Here is a 6,137-nt window from a genome sequence, read left to right on the forward strand (position 1 = left end):
AAACATGGACACCAACAGTTCCAACATGATCCTTTAGTTTACGGACATTCATTGTTTTCCAAATTGCATTTCTAAAAAGAGACTGGTAAAAGGTCAATGGGATGATGCCCGTCAACGCCGGGTGGGGCACAGTCGCTCCACTTGGGAGCAAAACCTTGCTTCTATTGGTAGCGGTGTCCAGGGTATCACCCAGCACCTGTGATCTGGAGCCCGGTGGCACAGGAGAGAGGTCACATGATGCCGTTCATCAGGTACTGGAATCCATTGTACAGCTTGGTGGTGATGTACCGCATACTACCATCAACAAGCTGCTCCACCAGTAGCTGCAGCTGTTCATGTGAAATCGCTCTTTCAGGTTGCGAATGGTGCTGGAGCCATGAAAGCATGGCAACTGGGAACCTTGCTGCATTATCTCCACGATCTGCACCACTTTGTCCATGTGCTTCCGAGCAGCAATGAGGCCCTGCAGCATCAGCATCTTGTAGTAGTTGAACATGTCACCATCGAGGCCTCCCATCACATCACCAAACTCAGAGGTGAGCTTGAAAGCAGATGTCTCAAAGCCAAGGTTTCTTGGAGAGCTAGAGAGAATGAACCCAAAGTCACTGTGGATGATGTGCCCCTCCGCGTCCAGCAAGATGTTCCCATTGTGCCGGTCCTTGACCTGTAACAGGTAGCACACCAGACAGTAGCCGGCACAGCTTTGTACAAAGTTGCGCTGAGCAGTCAGGAAAGCTTCGGTGGTATAGTTGCCATGCTCTTGGAGGAAGTAGTCCAGCAGCAAGAGCTGAGATTGCTTCTTCACCTCATGGATGGAGACAGCGTTGACAATGGGCTCAATCATGCCGCTGTCGGAGGAGATAACCAGGATTTTGTATGGTTTGATCCACAGAGGAACACGTTCCTGCTCACAGATTACCTGTAACTGTTTGAGGACTTGGAAAGCTAGCAGCTCTTGGCGGAGGTCATCCCCACATTTCACAATTACGGAGAGGAGTCGTCAATTAGGAAAGGGCCCATATGGGGACCCTTCCCGGATCCGCTGGACTTTCTCCTGCCAGGGCTCCTTCAGAGCCACTGCGGATGGGTCATCAGGATCTCTTCGAAACGTTGTTGGCGCATGTGCAAGGTTCTCGGACAAACATCGTCTGATATCTTCAGCAGCGATGAAGACCGGCTCCTTGCTTTCTTGGCTGGTGATGCTGTCCACGGAAAACTGTGAAATATTGTCACAGCTGTTGGTGTGGACCTCGGGCAGCTCCACCTGGAGCTCCCAAATGTCATCCACAGACCAGGCTTCGTCGTCATTGTCCTAGTTGGGAACAATGGTGAAGCTGCTGGCCCTCTGCTCATGGGTTATCCCACAGTCCAGAAGGTTTTCCACTGAGCGCGTGCTCATGATGCGATTCTCTGGAATACGGACAGGTACCACCGAGGTCTCGAAGTTTTCACATTCAAGTACTTCGACATACACTAGATATGGAGCCTTGTCCTTGGAGTTCAGCACCACGGCCTGGGTGTGGGGCACTCGTACGACATGGTGATCGAAGGCGGCAGTCGGCAGCCAGACCCGGGCCGGAAGCTTATGGTTCAGCAGCAACAGCTCAGAGATGAGCCGCTGGGTCTTCTGCTCCTTGGTGGGCAGAGTGGCTAACCGCTTCCCAATCGCCATCATATATTTGATGAACCCCCGCTCAGGAGCCAAGCGTACAGGCTTATCATCGTTCTCCACTCTGGGGTTGCTTGCTGTTCGCTTCAGGCTGCTGTTCAGGCTGATGCTGACCGTTGCATCGGATTTGGAGCGCTGATGAGTTTGTTTGAAAGGGGCAACCCCATGTCAGGGGCTGGACTGAGCGTGGGCAGCTCCCTCCTCTTGTGCGCTGGCTTCAGTTCATCAGAGAGGATGAGTTTGCGCAGCTTGGTCCCATGGGAGTGGCGCTGGGTAGAGATGTGCATGTCCGAGGAGTCGGCGCCAAGAAGCCAGGCGCACTGCAGCGAGAAGTTGATACTCTGCCGACAGCGGTGTACGATGTATGGCTTAATGGCATCCCCAACGTCTTCGTCCATGTGGATGTACATGTTCAGCAGCTGCAGCAAGTAAAAGTCCACATCCTCATTATGGAAATAAAAAAGTCGATTTCCAATGTAAGCCTGCACCCCAGGCTCCTTGGAATTGTACAAGTAGAATATAGCCATGGAGATGTCAAAGAGTTTAGACTCAAAGAGCCTCAGCAGCCAGGACTGCTTGGCCAAATTGTTATTTTGTCGCCTTCTGGCATTTTTGACAGTATTAATGTCAAGTGGTGACTCAACCTCCTCTCTGATTTTTGTGGGGGTGCCCACGGTAGTTTTGAGGTTTTGATGCCCATTTCGCCCGTTCAGATCTCTGTTCACCAGCCCAGCCTCACCATGATAATCGCTGTCCTCTTCCATTGATTCGCACCCATCGATCTGATCCAGATTAGATTTATTTAACTTCCAGCCTTTTATCTTTACAAACCCAACAATATGCACCTAATATATTTAAAAAAATGTTAATTACATAATTTAAATAGGTAATTATCAATTATGAAATTAACTAATAATAAAATAATTATATTTAATTACATTTTCACCCTTTACCACTACAAACAGCATGCACCTCATATATAACTTAAAAGATTGCCTAATAACAAAGTTTACTTAAATATCAATTAAATAATCATTAATAATTAACATGAATTATTCATTAATTCCTTCACACCCTTTACCCTTTATGAAAACCACAACACACATCAAAAGGATTAATAAATAAGTAAGGTAATTATACACTTTATATCATTAATGATCAATTAAATAACGAATAATAAATACAAATAATTATCAAATAATTATAATTAAATTACTTTCCACCTTATACCCCTACAAACCACACAGGCAGAACTTAAAACATCATGCAATAAAAAACAATTAACATGCAATTGACATAATTATCAATTAAATATTTATTATTAATTAAAAAGGAAGTATTAACTATTATTAAATTACTTCCCAGTCTGTACCCCTAACATAATTAAAATAATGATGTACACAGCTAACATAATTAATAATTAATTAATTAATAATATTTACTTATTATGTATTACGTATAATTAAATTACTTCCCACCCTATACTCCTACAAACCCCACAACCTGCACCTAAAATGTAACACACTGAAATATTATTACAGAATTATTTATCAATTACATAAGTAATAGTTAATTATATTTAGATTACTTCCCTCCCTGTACCACTATAAACCCCACAACCCGCTACGGCAATAAAATACAAACAAAACAAATACATTACATTTAAAAACAGCTAAAAATTGAAAAACTATATTAAAAAACATTAACAATAATTATACATACAATTTATAGCCTAGTAGGTATCTTGCTATCCTTTTCCAAAGGCTACCAGTATATTTTGTTCATTGTAGATCACGCTACTAGGTACCCAGATGCTATACCATTGACCAGAGTGACTACTTCAGTAGTAGCACAGGCAATGATAGAGTTCTTTTCTAGGGTGGGATTTCCCTAAGAACTCCTGACTGATTAGGGAACACCGTTCCTGTCTAGGGTAATGGCACAGGTATGCAAGATTCATGGCAAACAACAGATTTGAGCCTCCATTTACCACCCGCAAATGGATGGCCTGGTTGAGCAGTCCAATTCTACCATTAAAGCAATTTAACAAAATAGATTTTAGTTTTGTTTGCTGTTCGTAGCCAGGCCCAGTGTTCCACCGGGTTCTCCCCATTCAAATTGTTTTTCGGCCAATAACCTAGGTCTTTACTAATTATGTCTGCTGAGCACTGGTAATACGAGGAGAACGAGGTGTTGGAACCACTGGAATATGCAGCAAGTTTAAAATCCAAGGTCAACACGCTGGGAAGAAGTATGGCTAAACCTAGCCAAAGCATAGAAAAACAAAAGACTAGATATGACAAACTGTGTAGGGTAGGAGAACTGAGTGTAGGGGATAAGGTCTTGGTATTGTTTCCATCCTCTGACAGAAAGTTACTAGCCAAGTAGCAAGGTCCATTTTCTATTCTGGGACAAATAACATGGTAACATACTGGGTAACGGTGGCCATAGAGCTAAGAGGGGAAAAAAATCTCTCATAAACCTTCTAAAGAAATGGGAAGATCCGAACATGCAGACAGGACGCCTACTTTCTTGTTGACAGACTTTCAACCTTTGGAAATCACATTTTCCCCTATAGGACAGACCACAAATGTAAGGAAGGTTGGACTAGGACCCTTCCTTTGTTCTGAGCAGGGAAGTCAGCTGCGGTAAGTGTTGGGGATGTCTTTTCTATGAAAAACAACTCTCATTCAGCATGATATTGTCACTGAGGGTAGTCAGGTGGTGAGGTTACAATCATATCGGATACCAGAGGCCAGGTTAAGTGCAGTAGAAATTAAGGTACCATTATGTTAAAAGAAGGAATTGCAGAACCCTCCAACAGTGTTTGGTGTCCTCTGGTTATGTAGGTTCCCAAACCCTTAGGTTTTGCATTGACTTCCGCCAACTAGTAGGTTTAAGTTTGATACTTACCCGATGCTCGAGTGGACGAATTGAAAGAAAACTTGGGGAAGGCTGTGTGTTCCTATCCACCCTTGTTCTCACTAAAGGATACTGGCAGATTCCCCTGACTAAGAACGCTAAAGAAAACACTACTATCTCAACTTTCTCTGGTCTATATCAGTCCAGGATTCTGCCTTTAAGTCTCCATGGGGCCCCTGTGGCCTTTCAACGGCTGATGGACCAGAATGTATGCCTGCATCAGCAATATGCGAGGCATATCTGAATGATACTGTTATATTTGACACCTCCTGGGTTGTCCATCTCCAACACTTAATGGCTGTCTTCACTGCTCTCCGAGAGTCCGGACTTACAGCAAATCCAGAAAATGCACTGGGGCCACCGACTCAATTCGCAGCATGGGGGATCACATCCGAGCTGGTATGATCAGTCCGCAGGTGATTAAGGTCAAGGTCAATAGAGACATCCCTAAATCCTTTTTGAGGTTAGTGGGATTCTATAGACGCTTTATACCCCACTTATTTGAACTGGCATCCCTTCTCACGGATCTACTGAAAAAGAACCAACATGCAAAGATAACCCATTGGTATCTAGATCAGCTATGGAGCTCTGACCTGTTGAAGGAAATACTGTGTACTTTCTAATGTGCTCAGACTTTTAAAAGTCTTTTGTCTTACAGACTGACACATTGGGTAGGGATCTCAGTGCAGTCCTGTCCCAACTTTACCACACTGGCCTCCTACAGCCTGTGGTTTACATAAGTAGAAAGCTTCTTTCTCGAGAAATGTCTTATGCCACCATTGAAAAGGAGGACTTGGCCATAAAGTGAACTATGGAGGCTCTCCGGTATTATTTGCAAGGATTGTCGTTTGTTTTGCTTACGGATCATGCCCCTCTCATTTGGTTGGCCCACCACAGAGATTCCCACCCCAGAGTCTTACATTGGTACTTAGCGCTCTAAATGTTCTGATTTCTTTGAGGTTCTAACTGCTGCGGTTCTAACCAAGAGCCATGTCTCAAGCCAAGTAACTGGGGGTCTCATGCTTCACTGGGCGCCAGAGAAACAGAGACACAATGACCGCTGGAGTCAGGAGCAGCAAAGTAGGCCCCAGAAGCATAGGATAAGGGATCCGATGAAGTCCGGAATAATAACTTTGAGGTCCTTGCTGCTGCGGCTCTAACCCAGAGCCATGACCCTAGGCAAGTAAATGGGGGTCTTATACTTCATTGGGCACTAAGGTGGAGATACCTTGTGGGGCTGTGAGGCTCATGCTAGAGGGTTTTGAGGAGGCACTGCTACAAGGATGTTCACTACTGAGCACTAAAACCCTCTTACCATGAGACTTTTAGAACCAGGACTCATTTTTTAGTTTTTTTATGTTATGGATCACAGATGAAGGGCTGCAACATTACAAAATAAAATTATGGACGGAGTGTTAAAGCTTTTCAAATACTCCACCCCAGTCACAGATCTGGGTTTACTCCATCGCTATTTTGCCTGCTTGTCACCCCAGTTTGGACCCAGCCATATGCAAGTCAGTATTGACCCTGCTCCCCATTGCACCAG

At 44.3% G+C, this 6,137-nt stretch overlaps 1 pseudogene; it reads right to left on the reverse strand.

Annotated features, from left to right (window-relative positions):
• Nucleotides 1–230: 230 nt before the first annotated feature.
• Nucleotides 231–5,933, reverse strand: LOC144820248 (phosphatidylinositol 4-kinase beta pseudogene; annotated as a pseudogene).
• Nucleotides 5,934–6,137: the final 204 nt, after the last annotated feature.

This window comes from Lissotriton helveticus, chromosome 2_1 (genome assembly GCF_964261635.1).
Source record: "Lissotriton helveticus chromosome 2_1, aLisHel1.1, whole genome shotgun sequence".
NCBI classification, from domain to species: domain Eukaryota; kingdom Metazoa; phylum Chordata; class Amphibia; order Caudata; family Salamandridae; genus Lissotriton; species Lissotriton helveticus.